This window comes from Phyllobates terribilis, unplaced genomic scaffold (assembly GCF_046119375.1).
Source record: "Phyllobates terribilis strain yellow unplaced genomic scaffold, ASM4611937v1 Scaffold_10__3_contigs__length_209671492, whole genome shotgun sequence".
In the NCBI taxonomy this organism is placed as follows: Eukaryota; Metazoa; Chordata; class Amphibia; order Anura; family Dendrobatidae; genus Phyllobates; species Phyllobates terribilis.
Genome location: NW_027362770.1, coordinates 29449265 through 29465267, shown reverse-complemented (window position 1 = coordinate 29465267; position 16003 = coordinate 29449265). Strand labels below are relative to the sequence as shown.

Sequence of the window (16003 nt, the reverse complement as noted above, 5' to 3'; positions counted from 1 at the left end):
CATGCAAGGACGCCGCCAGGTATGTTACAAAATGTATCTAATTTATACAATGTGATTTTCTTGATTTTTTTTGGGGGGGGGATATTCTATCTCTCAATGTTAAAGTTAACCTAACCTTAAAATTATAGACTGTTCATGTCTTTGTCAGTGGGCAAACTTACAAAAAGTAAGTTTGCCCACTGTATACTTTTCCCTTGATTGTTCCACTCCTGGTTTTGGCTTACAAATACTGATGTAAAATACTGAACATGTGAACATGGCATAAGGCCTTTACTGGCAGGCAAGCAGTAGAGACTTTGATGCTGCAATGGAGCATTGTCCTGCATAAAAATCATGATTTTCTTGAAAGAAGCAGAATTTTTCCTATTCTATTAATTGAAAAAAAATGTCTTCTTAAACTGCCATTAGATTCGGGAGTTGATTTTGAGTCCATCTTCAACCCCAAAAATGTCCAAGTAGCTCATTTTTCATATCAGCCCATAGCAATATCCTACCTCCACCATGTGAAATTGTAGGTCTGTGCCCATTACTGAGTCAAGTTAGTTTCATCTTCAGATATTTCATTGCCTAGTCCTGACATCTCCACTTCCATGTCTGGTTCATTGTTGGTCAGGTTTCAGCCTTTTTTTTACCTCGGCCATGTCTCTGAGCACTGAACACTTTGTATTTCTCGGCCTCCGGGGAGGTTGCAGTTCTGGGATATGGCAGCATTGGAGGATAATAATTTCATGGTTGCTTCACGTTTGATTCTTCTCATATCTCCAGCAGTTAATGTGCATCTTCTCTTCTCAATAAACTTTTTTTTGCAACTCTATTGACTGTTTGCAACAAAATTGTTTATGGATTTGTGATTAGGCCTCAATATCGCAACAATTTCAAGAGTGCTTCTTCCCTCTGTAAGACTTCTAACAAGTTTTGACTTTTCAGAATTAGTTACATTATTTGGACCCTGAGGAAAACAAGGCGCCTAATAATTCTGCTCACCCTGATAAAGGGTTTTGTATCCTTAGGCCAAAACCTCCCTCATTACTCAAATACACATCACCTGATCTGCTTCATTCAATAAGCCTTCAAGTTTATACAGATTGGAATTGTGTATTTAGTGTATAGATTTTTTGCTTTGTTTTTACGTTGTTTTGTGCTTTACTTTAGTGAACTATTTGCAAAATCAATGTTATCTTTTCAATTGTATGAAAAATCTACAGGTTGCTATAATAACCAGAACAAATATAAGTTCATTTTGTACTTATAAAAGAGACCAAAATAATTGTTGTATTCTGATGCTAGAATGCATCCCTTATATTGTCATATGTTGCATCGTACTAGGAGAAATATTTTGCACCGATTAGCCATAACATTGGTTATTCTGTTAAAATGGCACTTCTCAAGGGGTCGGAAATATTAGGCAGTATTTGAACAGTCAGTTCTTGAAGTTACTTTATCAGAAGAACAACAAATGAGCAAATGTAAGCATGTGTGCAAGCCTGATTAGGGCCTCAGGCTGGGGTCACACAAGCATATGTTCTCTCATGGGAGAGAATTGAGGCCGATTATTCAAATGACACTCGGCTCATACTCTGTCAAAGTTTGAGCCGAGTGTTCGTGTACTGTGCTCCGATTCTCTCTCATGAGAAGACGGAGAAAGTAATTCCTTTCATCTCCTCCATTGCCATCGTCCGCGGTAATGTTTCACAAGCACCCATATACTTGTACAGTGAGTGCAATCCCATTCTCGGATGCACCCCCAGCATGCTGTGATTTTTTTTCTTAGGGCAATTCGGTATGAGAAAAAAAATCGCAGATCTGAGTTCTACCACATAGTATATTGGGCCGAGTGCTATCCAATAAAACATCGGATAGCACTCGGCAGTGTTATATGCCAGTGTGTGTCTACCCTAATTGTAATGTCTCGATACCTGGCTCAAAGTAACTCCAAAATGCTAAGTCTTGTGCAGTGTACTAGTATGCATTGTTTATTACATATCAAATATAGTCTATTGCAGAACAGACAGTTGCCCAAGAATCATTGATACTTGTAGGGAATGAGGGCAAGCTCATGGTCCAACCCCACTGAAAAGTTACTTAAGAGCTACATATTGCTGATAAAAGTAATGTTGGCAGCGATGAAAAAGGTGAAAGACTACAATGTATGGTAGCTTGCTGTATTTGGGACTTTTAGCATATCCATGCTGACCCTTGTCCCCCACTTAAGGCGCCTACAACGGGCATGCGAGCATCCGATATGGATCATGTTGCACTTAAAAAAAATAAATAAATAAAAAAAAAATATCCAAGTCTGAGGAATTATTTTTCTTTTAATTTATGTGGAGACCAATGGTCTGAATTTTTCCTATTATTATTTAGAAAAGCCCCTTCACAGCACCCTGTTACGCTCGCGCCCGGACTGACGGGCGTGAGTGTGATAGTGATCCCACTGTACCATGAACCAAGGAGTGCCTGGAGGGGCATAACTAAGTATATACCCAATCCGACCAAGGTCGCACGGCGGCTAACGACTCCGTGAACCAAGGAGGAACCGAGCAGAGGGACCAGGTGCTACTCCAGGTCAGACCTCTGTCACAGCTGTTGACCCACACCGGGGAATGCAGGAATGGGCAAGTTAGGCTGGCACACCTGGTATGCAGGCAGGGTGGATACTGGCAGGCACGGCTGGTGTGCAGACAGGGAGGTACTAGCAGGTTGGAGCGCAGGCTGGATAGGGTCCAGTACAGACTGGGACACAGGAACAGAGCCGCAGATGCGGTAGACAAGCAAAGCAGAGAAAAATCGCCAGAGCGGCGAGCAAACAGAGCGGAGCGAAACCGCAGGTGCGGTAAACAGACAGAGCAGAGCAAGGCAGAGCAGAGAGGAACCGCCGGAGCGGTGAGCAAGGCAGAGCAGAGAGGAACCGCTGGAGCGGTGAGCAAGGCAGAGCAGAGAGGAACCGCCGGAGCGGTGAGCAAGGCAGAGCAGAGAGGAACCGCCGGAGCGGTGAGCAAGGCAGAGCAGAGAGGAACCGCCGGAGCGGTGAGCAAGGCAGAGCAGAGAGGAACCGCCGGAGCGGTGAGCAAGGCAGAGCAGAGAGGAACCGCCGGAGCGGTGAGCAAGGCAGAGCAGAGAGGAACCGCCGGAGCGGTGAGCAAGGCAGAGCAGAGAGGAACCGCCGGAGCAGTGAGCAAGGCAGAGCAGAGAGGACAGGGCTCTGTTCACACTGAACAGACTGGAAGGGACAAGCAGAACCAGATACACACAAAGTACTTGCAAAGAAGTAGCGAGTGGACTCTAAACTCACAACAGAAGTACAGAGACAACGAGTAGGAGTTAGGTGCAGGTTCAGAGACTACAGGAAAATGGAAGGTACGGACACAGAGACAAACGGGCTAGGAGAGTGCTCAGACAGGAACTGACACTGCAACCAGGTACAGGAGCGAGTCTGGGTATACGGCCCCCAGAGAGGCAGACAAACAGGCTAGGAGAGTGTTCAGACAGGAACTGACACTGCAACAAGATACAGGAGCGAGTCTGGGTATACGGCCCCCGGAGAGGCGGACAAACAGGCTAGGAGAGTGTTCAGACAGGCCTGGGAATACAGCCCCCAGGTTGGCGGACAGGCAAGAAACAGAACGGGACCTGGCACATCAGAAGCAAGGAGCCCTCTAAAGGTAAGAGTTGCTCAGGCACCTCCTACAGGGTGGAGGGGGTTTAAATATCCAGTGACTCACAGCAATAGGCTGGAGACGCATTAGGGGTGCGCCCACAGCAGCTATAAGAATCAGGAAGTAACCGGGCCGCCGCCCTAAACAGTCAGAACAGAGGCATGCACACAATATGAACAGGAGCAAGATTTGCAACTGGACTGAAAGGTAAGATTGTGATCTTGCATAGTGGGAGATGGTGCACTATGCAAGCATGCCGCCAGGGATGTTACACACCCATCTGAGTCAAGAATACTCTTGAGGAGGTAGATACATTCTAATCATGTCTATAGCCCTTCATAAACATAAATTTAGAGCGTTAATGTCAAGATGTAAACCATGGCCAACACTCAAATACAAGTGCTTTTCACTAAATTAGAATATCAAAAATGTAATTTATTTCAGTTCTTCAATACAAAAAGTGAAACTCATATTATATAGAGTCATTACTAACAGAGTGATCTATTTCAAGTGTTTATTTCTGTTAATGTTGATGATTATGGCTTACAGCCAATGAAAACACAAGTCATTATTTCAGTAAATAGATTAGAATAATTAACAAAAAACACCTGCTTAAGCTTCCTAAGGGTTTGAAAGTTCCCTTAGTCTGTTGCAGTAGGCTCCACAATCATGGGGAAGACTGCTGACTTGACTGATGTCCCGAAGGCAATCATTGATACACTCCACAAGAAGGGTAAGCCACAAAAGGTCATTGCTAAAGAAGCTGGCTGTTCAGAGTGCTGTATCCAAGCATAATAATGGAAAGTTGAGTCGAAGGAAAAAGTGAGGTAGAAAAAGGTGCACAAGCAACCGGGATAACCGCAGCCTTGAAAGGATTGTTAAGAAAAGGCCATTCAAAAATTTTGGGGAGATTCGCAAGGAGTGGACTGCTGCTGGAGTCATTGCTTCAAGAGCCACCACACACAGACGTATTCAGGACATGGGCTACAAGTGTCGCATTCCTTGTGTCAAGCCACTCATGACCAATAGACAACGCCAGAAGCGTCTTACCTGGGCCAAGGAGAAAAAGACCTGGACTGTTGCTCAGTGATCCAAGTTGTTGTTTTCAGATGAAAATAAATTTTGCATTTCATTTGGAAATCAAGGTCTCAGAGTCTGGAGGAAGAGTGGAGAGGCCATAATCCAAGCTGCTTGAGGTCTTATATGAAGTTTCCACAATCAATGATGGTTTCGGGAGCCATGTCATCTGCTGGTGTAGGTCCACTGTGTTTTATCAAGACCAAGCAGTGCAGTTTATTTTTAACACCAGGAGCTAAACTAAAGTTCAAACAACTCATGGGCAATTTTTGTGACTTAGCCCCACTACCAGCATGTTCCTCAGATGGGTCTGCTCCTGTGGCATTGCTGGGACCTACAAAAGTATATGTCATCCCTCTCGAAAAATAATACAAATATTTATGTATATATTAAACTTGAGCAAAAATATTCAAAGGACATTGGGCCAGAAGCTATGTAAGAAGTCCATAGATGTCACACCTGAGTCTTACACTCCTGCTACTATCTGCTGATGTCATAGTAGGCCCCTCAACATCATTACGTTATGTCATGATATTGTTCTGGGCTTACTAATCAGAAGAGTCAACCGGGATGACTGTGCATAGTATAAGGTTTGCAGGGCTCTGGTCCAGCAACCAAGAAAACTGTTGGACCTTCACACAGTATCAATATGCCTCTATTCTGTAATAATGTCTCCTCTGTGCCTACACATAGTAATAATGCCCCCTTTGTCTTCCCCATAGTAACTCCAAATAGAAACAATGTAATTTCCATACCCTCACACAGTAATAGACCTTTTAAAGCTGGGTCAGGTGCTCATATGTGCCTGGTTATTTAGAAAGCATAGTTCATACCTTAAAGTTATTTTTTAGCAGTTTGCTTCTTCTTTGCCTTGGCTAAGCTCCAGCCAGGTCTCTACTTATCTCCTCTGATACTCCTGAGTTCGTTTCTACTACCATTACTATTTCCAAGCTCAGTTTAGCTCATTTAGATCTAGTCTACATTTATTATTCTACAATCCATATTCCAGATTACCTACTTCTTGCAACTGATCTTGGCATTGTTCAAACCTCAATCTCTATCAAGGTAAAAAATCTCTACAAGCAAGTTACCAGTTTACCAATACATTTATCTATTATGAACTGCTTCTCTGCAAGCAAGTCTGCCAATAGTTCACTGCTATCCTGCAATTAACCATTTAATTGCTACAAGAGCCTGATTGAATCTCTGTTAACCATGCTGCAAATTTCAGATTGCCTATATATCTACATTTCCTATGTATCGGGACACTTAGCTCTGTTTTCTACTGCTTCCTGCTTCACTTATCTGCCTGCTGCCCTAAATATCCTGCTTTCTTTGCCCTGGCTGATTCATGTGCCTATCTGTCCAGACCTGCTCTGCTCTGCTCAACTCTGGACTATGCTGCTCACCCTGACCTGGTGCATAAAGAAACCACATCACCAAGTGTGTCCATAACAATATAATTCCCCCTATTGTGCCTCCACTCAGTAACAATGCCCCTATATGCCCCCACAGAGTAATAGTCTACCACAATACTTCCTCTGTGTCACATACGAAGAAATAGTGCCCCCTCTGTGTTTGCCCATAATAGTGACCAATATACAATAGAATAATTTGTTCCAAACATTTTTATTTTTTAATGATCATGCATGTGGGTCTCTATATAGATTGTGGGTGTTGTACCAACAACATGGCATTTTGCATCTCCCATAAACTGCAATGGAGAGATCTGCATGCATAGATTGCCTACTTTTAACTCCTGTTCTCCTGTTTTAAGTGCCAGTCTGTGGAACCCTTCTCCTGATCCATGTTGGATTTGGAAGAATCTGCACCATTAGTACTTACTTATTCCTTCTCCCATACTGCCCCTCGTTTCTTTCATATCTGAGCAGCTACACCTACAATTATTTCTGCATATGGAATGGCCACATGTGACCACCCGGCTGCAGTTTTTGCGTCCCTGCTCAGTAGAGTGCGACAATACTTTGGGTCGTGGGGCTCTCACTCACTTATGTAAAATATACTGACGTACATAACTTACATTTAACTATGTCAATCTTTCTATCAAAACAGTTTGTCAAAAGGAACTTTTGAAGGTGTGTTAGCAATAACAAGGTGGTTGAATCCCTTTATAGAGGCAGATCTTGACAGACAAAAACTTGTTCTCGCTTCACCTGTAATTTGTTGTTTCATAACCTCAATAAACTTTGAAATAACTTGCGGCAGGATATGTTCTTAGACCATCTCCAATTTAGATCATTCAACCCATATTTTTTACCTTTATTTTCCTTTCTTAAACTTAATTAAATTTACTTGCATTGATTTCCACGTTACTGGTACTGCACAATTACCTGCGGGTGGCTTGTTTTACCTGCATGATGGATTAACTATCTTGTTTTTATTGGTATTAAATTTGTTTTTGTACCCTTTATTTGATATGTTGATCTCTTATGTGCTACAATAAAGGGAAGCCTAATTGTGAATGTGCAATCCTTAATAAAAAATTATCTAAATTTTATGTGCTGAATGATTCATATTATTGTGATCAGATCTCTATTTTTTTATGCAGAAGTCCACACCTCCAATAATATAATTCTTCTAGTTTTCCAACCACTTGTGGATGGATAAAGTTATACAGTGATTTCCTTCAAAAAAAATATTGTAAGCTCTGATTCTTCCCTTAGTGGTGGTTTCAAGCTGTCATAATTTCACCAATTGCCTCCATGAAAATGCCTGGGATTTGGAGCAATTTAAAATATAATTACTGCATGCAATGTTGGACCCAGAAGTAATATGGCGTTATAAAGATATATTGTGAATTCAACATGCTAGTTACTGTAGTTCACAGGATGACTTTGAAAATATAAGTAATATTCATGAGACTGATTTAAGAGTAAAGCAGAGATAAGATAGGTAACCAGATGTCTAAAGATGTCCTTGCTCTCCAACATGGCTGAATATGGTTGTGTTTATATGTAGGACATCTCTGGGCAGGGCTATGCCAAGAGGTCTAAAGATGTTCAAACCCTCCAACATGGCTGAATATTGTTTCTTACATATAGGGCATCTCTGTAGCAGGGCGATGCCGACATGTCTAAGGATGTCCAAGTTCTCCAAAGTGACTGAAAATGGTTGTGTTTACTGTGTAGGACATCCCTGGGACAGGACTATTCCAGGTCTAAAGAGGTCTATGCCCTCCAACATGGCTGAATATTGTTGTGTTTATATGTAGGGCATCTCTGGGGCAGGGCAATGCCAACAGGTCTAAAGATGTCCATGCTCTCCAACATGGCTGAATATTGTTTGTATGTAGGCCATCTCTTTAGCAGGGCTATGGCAACAGGTCATTCATGAGCACACTTTTATTGTTTCATGGAGTTGCTTTAAGATTTTAACAGCAGATTCTTACCAATTTGATTTCTCTATTTTTTTTTCTGACAAATCAGTATATCCTTGTACTGATATATTGTAGCATAGACCATATACAAAGATAAGCCAAATTTCAAACTTGACAATTCATTATTTTAAGATATTTTATCACTTTTTTCAAACAAGATATAATTGATCTGGGTGAAATGCGCTCAGGAAAAAATCAGTCATTCAGAAATAATTTTGTTTTCAGGCAAGAACTGTGTAATTAATCAAGGATCCATCTGTGTTCTACATTGAGATCAAAAGTATTGTTGTAACTAGGCTTTTCAAAATTGATCACAATAAAAAATATCAATATTGTAATATTTTGTTGATCTATCTTAGTCCTATTTTTCCCAATATAGGGTTTTTTTTTTTTAGGGAATTTAAAAATTTAGTAGCTAAAGCTGGCAGGTTAAAAAATAAAAATTACTCGCCTTGTAAATTGCTAAACCGTCCAACGCCACCACACCAGGGACTGATGAGGCCTCTGTGAATGGCAGCAGCAGTCAAATGCACATGTACAGCAAAAGTCATCAGGATGGAGGAGGGGTATCAGAGTCGTGGAGCTTAATATTATTCTTTCTAATTTCCCTACACGCTTTAATTTTGTATTTCTAATCAAATTGTTCATAGGTTATAATGGAAAATATATCTATGAGAAACTAAAAATTTTGCTCTTATTGATGAATGTGAGCTAGGTTTATTGAATGTTGACGCATCGCATGAGGAATGTACCGGTTCTCACCCATTTCTCAGCCTTCAACTCAATGACTCTTTTATATTGAGTAAATCATTTTTCGTTTTCCTAAAGAGGTTGTTTTTTCTGACAAATGTGACATACTCCAGCCACATGAGGTCTGGCATTGTCCTGCATTAGGAGGAACCCAGGGCCAACCGCACCAGCATATGGTCTCACAAGGGGTCTGAGGATCTGCTCTCGGTACCTAATAGCAGTCAGGCTCCCTCTGGCGAGCACATGGAGGGCTGTGCGGCCCTCCAAAGAAATGCCACCCCACACCATTACTGACCCACTGCCAAACTGGTCATGCTGAAGGATGTTGCAGGCAGCAGATCGCGCTCCACGGTGTCTCCAGACTCTGTCACGTCTTTCACATGTGCTCAGTGTGAACCTGCTTTCATCTGTGAAGAGCACAGGGCCCCAGTGGCGACTTTGCCAATCCTGGTGTTCTGTGGCAAATGCCAAGCATCCTGCACAGTGTTGGGCTGTGAGCACAACCCCCATCTGTGGATGTCGGGCCCTCATATCACCCTCATGAAGTCGGTTTCAAACCGTTTGTGCAGACACATGCACATTTGTAGCCTGCTGGAGGTCACTTTGCAGGGCTCTGGCAGTGCTCCTCCTGTTCCTCCTTGCACAAAGGCGGAGGTAGCGGTCCTGCTGCTGGGTTGTTGCCCTCCTATGGCTCCCTCCACATCTCCTGGTATCTGCTCCATGCTCTGGACAATGTGCTGATGTTAAAAGGCTCGGATGCCGCACACAGCATGCAGAGAGTATGGCAGAGGTTTAATTCAAGATTTGGTTTCTCCACGCAGGGTGTGTAAATTTAAGTAACACAACAATAAAACAGTAGAATCGGACAATAAACGATTGCGGTTTAACTATGACACGGAAAGGATGAGCAATACGGCGCAGTCCCAAAAGTTCAGGCTGAATAAGAGAAGATAGAGTACTGGAGGCTTGCACTTATCTGTCCTTTAGCGATAACTACGTCCGTTTTCAGACACTCACTCCGGAGGGTGTCCGCCTTCTGGCAGCAGTGGGCGGTCTCCGGTCTCACCCACTGGGCCCCCAGTCCTTTTGACAACACGACAGCGGTCACGACTCCTTTAAGAGCCGTAGCAATCTCCTCTGGCATACAACAAACTGCGTTAGGATCACTAATCCCGGGTGAGCCTTCACCTGTAGGTCATCGTCAGATGTCTGGAAAACTGTGGTGATGCAGGTAACTGAATGATCATTTTCTGTAGGCCTGGTACAGACCGCACGCCCCTTGTTTTGTGGCAAGCTGTGTCACCCGTTCGTCCGTCACCGTAGACAAGTCAGCACGTCTCCATTTCACCGAGGACAGGGCAGCACGTCTCTCTCTCGTTGTCGGCAGGTCAGACCGTTTCTCCCCAACTGCCGGTCTGCTCTCCACAACCAACTGTCTTTCGCGTGAGCCCAGATACCTGACTTCATCTCTTCCGTCTCTCTCCTCTGTCCCCCCAGCACTGTCCAGGAAGTCCCCCGTGCACTCTTAATCCCGTCCCCTGGCAACACTGGGCAGGACCCTGGCAGTTCTGGCGACGGAGCTCCGCACCTGTCCCTAGGCAAGTCTTCCTTCTTACACTGACAGACACAGCTACCCTTCTTGCCACAGCTGGCATTGATGTGCCATCCTGGATGAGCTGCACTACCTGAGCAACATCTGTGAGTTGTACTGTAGACACCGCCTCATGCTACTGTACCTCTAGGCGTGAGAGCAATAGGCAAAATGAAAAAGTGACCAAAACAGCCAAAAAGGATGAGAACATAGAAATGGTCTGTGGTCACCACCTGCAGAACCTCTCCTTTATAGGGAGTATGTTGCTAATTGCCTATCATTTCTACCAGTTGTCTATTCCATTTGCACAACAGCAGGAGAAATTGATTCACAACCATAACTGGACAGGTAGATTTCACAGAAGTGTATGTATATACAGTACAGACCAAAAGTTCGGACACACCTTCTCATTTAAAGATTTTTCTGTATTTTCATGACTATGAAAATTGTACATTCACACTGAAGGCATCAAAACTAAGAATTAACACATGTGGAATTATACACTTAACAAAAAAGTATGAAGCAACTGAAAATATGTCTCATATTCTAGGTTCTTCAAAGTAGCCACCTTTTGCTTTGATGACTGCTTTGCACACTCTTGGCATTCTCTTGATGAGCTTCAAGAGGTAGTCACCGGAAATGGGTTTCACTTCACAGGTGTGCCCTGTCAGATTTAATAAGTGGGATTTCTTGCCTTATAAATGGGGTTGGGACCATCAGTTGTGTTGTGCAGAAGTCTGGTGGATACACAGCTGAAAGTCCTACTGAATAGACTGTTAGAATTTGTATTATGGCTAGAAAAAAGCAGATAAGTAAAGAAAAACGAGTGGCCCATCATTACTTTAAGAAATAAAGGTCAGTCAGTGCAAAAAATTGGGAAAACTTTGAAAGTGTCCCCAAGTGCAGTTGCAAAAACCATCAAGCGCTACAAAGAAATTGGCTCACATGAGGACCGCCCCAGGAAAGGAAGACCAAGAGTCACCTCTGCTTCTGAGGATAAGTTTATCCAAGTCACCAGCCTCAGAAATCGCAGGTTAACAGCAGCTCAGATTAGAGACCAGGTCAATGGCCACACAGAGTTCTAGCAGCAGACACATCTCTTCAACAACTGTTTAGAGGAGACTTTGTGCAGAAGGCCTTCATGGTAAAATAGCTGCTAGGAAACCACTGCTAAGGACAGGCAACAAGCAGAAGAGACTTGTTTGGGCTAAAGAACACAAGGAATGGACATCAGACCAGTGGAAATCTGTGCTTTGGTCTGATGAGTCCAAATTTGAGATCTTTGATTCCAACCACCGTGTCTTTGTGCGACGCAGAAAAGGTGAATGGATGGACTCTACATGCCTGGTTCCCACCTTGAAGCATGGAGGAGGAGGTGTGATGGTGTGGGGGTGCTTTGCTGGTGACACTGTTGGGGATTTATTCAAAATTGAAGGCATACTGAACCAGCATGGCTACCACAGCATCTTGCAGCAGCATGCTATTCCATCCGGTTTGCGTTTAGTTGGACCATCATTTATTTTTCAACAGGACAATGACCCCAAACACACCTCCAGGCTGTGTAAGGGTATTTGACCAAGAAGCAGAGTGATGGGGTGCTACGCCAGATGACCTGGCCTCCACAGTCACCAGACCTGAACCCAATCGAGATGGTTTGGGGTGAGCTGGACCGCTGAGTGAAGGCAAAAGGGCCAACAAGTGCTAAGCATCTCTGGGAACTCCTTCAAGATTGTTGGAAGACCATTTCCGGTGAATACCTCTTGAAGCTCATCAAGAGAATGCCAAGAGCGTGCAAAGCAGTCATCAAAGCAAAAGGTGGCTACTTTGAAGAACCTAGAATATAAGACATATTTTCAGTTGTTTCACACTTTTTTGTTAAGTATATAATTCCAGATGTGTTAATTCATAGTCTTGATGCCTTCAGTGTGAATGTACAATTTTCATAGTCATGAAAATGCAGAAATTTCTTTAAATGAGGTGTGTCCAAACTTTTGGTCTGTACTGTGTATAGAAAATATATATAATATATATATATATATATATATATATATATATATATATATATATATATGATAATGTGTAGAGTGAAGGAGGATTAAAAAGTGAGAAAAAAATATATACAAATAAAAAATAATAATAAAAATAGGGTGTGCACACATAGCAAATTGACTTATTATAAGATTATGTATTATTTATAAATATATTATATTGCACTTCAATAAGTATTTATGTAATATTATCATGAGCTGATTTTTGCATGCTGGCCTATATTTTTGACATTCATTGATACACCCAGATCTCCTCTATTTTTATATTTCGTGTTTTTATTATTTGTGTTTTTATTTTGTGTTGTGTATTTCTATACTAATAAATTGATTTATCATCTATAATATTTTGGTCACAGAATACATTTTTAGGTGATGAGCAGTGCCTGGTTTTCTCCACACATACCGCTTAGAATTCTCACCAAAAAGTTCTATCTTCGTCTCATCAGACCAGAGAATCGGATTTCTCTTAGTCTGGGAGTCCTTCATGTGTTTTTGAGCAAACTCTATGCGGGCTTTCATATGTCTTTCACTGAGGAGAGGCTTCCGTCCGGCCACTCTGCCATAAAGGCCCGACTGGTGACGGGTTGCAGTGATAGTTGACTTTGTGGAACTTCCTTCCATCTCCCTACTGCATCTCTGGAGCTCAGCCACAGTGATCTTGGGGTTCTTCTTTACCTCTCTCACCGAGTCTTTTCTCCCACAATTGCTCAGTTTGGCTGGATGGCCAGGTCTAGGAAGACTTCTGGTGGTCCGAGACTTCTTCCATTTAAGGATTATAAAGGCCACTGTGCTCTTAGGAACCTTGAGTAATGCAGAAATTCTTTTGTAACCTTGGCCAGATCTGTGCCTTGCCACAATTCTGTCTCTGAGCTCCTTGGGCAGTTCCTTTTGAGCCCATGATTCTCATTTGGTCTGAAATGCACTATGAGCTGTGAGGTCTTTATATAGACAGGTATGTGCCTTTCCAAATCAAGTCCTATCAGTTTAATTAAACACAGCTGGACTCCAATGAAGGAGTAAAACCATCTCAAGGAGAATCACAAGGAAATGGACAGCATGTGACTTAAATATGAGTGTCTGAGCAAAGGGTCTGAATACTTATAACCATGTGATATTTCAGTTTTTCTTTTTTAATGAATTTGCATAAATTTCTACATTTTCTGTTTTTTTCAATCAAGATGGGGTGCAAAGTGTACTTTAATGAGAAAAAAATTAACTTTTTTGAATTTACTAAATGGCTGCAATGAAACAAAGAGTGAAAAATTTAAAGGTGTCTGAATGCTTTCTGTATCCACTGTATACAAGTACTAGAGGTTCTACTCCTGAACTTGTTCGTACAGCCTTCTTCAGAAACTTCACAATTCTTCTGTGCCCAAAATGGCTATCAGTAGAGGAACATCTAATTGGACCTGCCGATCAGATTCTTACAAAAGAACAAAGCTTTCCTATGTGCAGGGCATTTCAGTTGGAGACTGATGCACCGGTCTGATCATTCTCCTCCATAAGCAGCCATTTTTTTAATTAAAGAACTGTGCAGACTGATGAAACGTGCAGTAACGAGCAGATTATGGGAGAACCTGTAATATTGATGAGTTAAGTACCACAAAATTGTGTCTCCATCAATTGTGTTTTCCCCCTCTTTAAGTCCCGGAGCTTCATGCTAAGGTTTTTGCCAGCTATCTTAGGGTATGTTCACACTGAGATATTTACCAAGTTTTTGTAGTACAAATAGAGTGGAAGGTCTGGAGATCCTCCTCAGCAACCCAAAGATTCCACTCTGTAAACTCTGCAAAAATACTCTGTTCCTGATTCATCACTTGCGTGTTTTTCTTTTTTATGCCACTTAAATTTTTTTTGTTTTGAGATATTCTTTTCTGTTTTTTTTGCATCAAATTCATCAAAATGGCACACGCTAGTCATGAATTTTTAGCAAAGTAAAAAACTAGCTTTTTTCTTGTCTTCAATTACTTTTGCAACCTTTTGGGGCAAAAAGTCAAAATTTGATGCCAAGAATTGCGCCAAAATTTGTGACACTTCAAAAGCTGCTATTGATAAATTATCTGAAAGCATCTGGAATCGCTAAATTCCACCCACAAATGGAAAAAAGACTTCAAAGAAGGCGCATGTAGGATAATGAACTGAGTGCAAACAAAAAATGAGCAAAACACATGAAACAAGACAAAAAACAGATTCAAAGGAAACAATGAATCAGAGCCTCAGTGTGCATATACCCTTAGAAGGGAATCCATCAGCAGGTCTTGCTATGTAATCTGAGGAGAGCATGTGGAAAGGGTTAACACACAGATTTCAACAATGTGTCACATGTCCGGCTGTGTGCTGTTTACTTTTTTTGTAGGTTTTATCCCCTTGCGATTATCATTGTCTGGATTACAACAGCCACATCAACACGTGCATGCTAGTCTGACTCCCGTGATAAGCAGCTCACTGTCTATGAACATTGTATATACAGAGACTGGTATGGGCAGGGTTAGCTTTCTCCGCTCTGCTGCATCACTGAATCTAAAACCTCTGATTGCGTTTGAACGGCTGCACCCAGTAATCATAAGTCATACATCATTGGATTCAGGGTTCTTTGCCTACATCATGCTGCTCTCAGATGAGGTAGCAAAAACCTGCTGACAGATTCCTTTTAAAGTGGCTATGACTGATAATTTAAAGAGGTTTTTGGACCAGATTAAAATACTTTTTGAAACAAAAACTGAGAATTATAAAAGGTCTTGGCTATGCAGATGTTCCTTTATAAAATTGACTTATATGAGTACTATGACAAAAATAATCTTCAAAGAATTATGGGGAATTTGCTTGCGATCAATTGACTATAAAATCATTCAAACACCAAGTTTTTACTTTTACAGAAATCACACCTCATCATTTTGGATCAATAATTGGCACTGGAGAATAGCAGTGATGAAATCATAAGTTCAAGTCCAGCTGATTATTATACTTTTTTAAAAGATTTTACTGATCAAGTCAGTTTTCAGTCAAAACTCCAACGAAATTCCGGTAAGTTAATAAATTAATTTTAACCTTCTATGCTTATCTGCAGTACATGTATCAGTGCATTCATCCATTATAGGAATTTTAGAGAAGAGGATTCAATTGAAAATTAATACAATCTGTAGATAGTTGTTTGTTTATTGTTTAAATTGGAATTTAGTTTTCTCGATCAATAAAACCCAACAAATGACCCCTGACAAAGCATTAGTGAAACGCGCGTTGGGTGTATTTTCTGGGTAAGCCCATTTTATATTGGTTGCCAGGATGTATACTTTGAAATCATCACATTTAATTGACTTTATAATTCAATACAATTCCCACACCCCCGGCATGCCACTCTTATTTCCAATGTGCATATGCTATTATGAATTGATTGTTTTATCTTATGTAATTGGATTTTTACTTAAAGGGGTTGTTTTGTTTTTTTCACTGTGGTTCATCCACCAACACATGTCAATTGTGTCCT

At 41.6% G+C, this 16003-nt stretch overlaps 1 protein-coding gene across 1 annotated transcript in view; it reads left to right on the top strand.

Moving 5' to 3' along the window:
• ATP10B (ATPase phospholipid transporting 10B (putative)) overlaps positions 1 to 16003 on the top strand; it is a 666536-nt gene that overhangs the window by 371533 nt on the left and 279000 nt on the right. The window contains exon 3 of the mRNA XM_073649518.1: positions 15396 to 15543. The gene's annotated coding sequence lies outside the window, so the exon portion shown is untranslated. The remainder of the gene's footprint in view (positions 1 to 15395; positions 15544 to 16003) is intronic.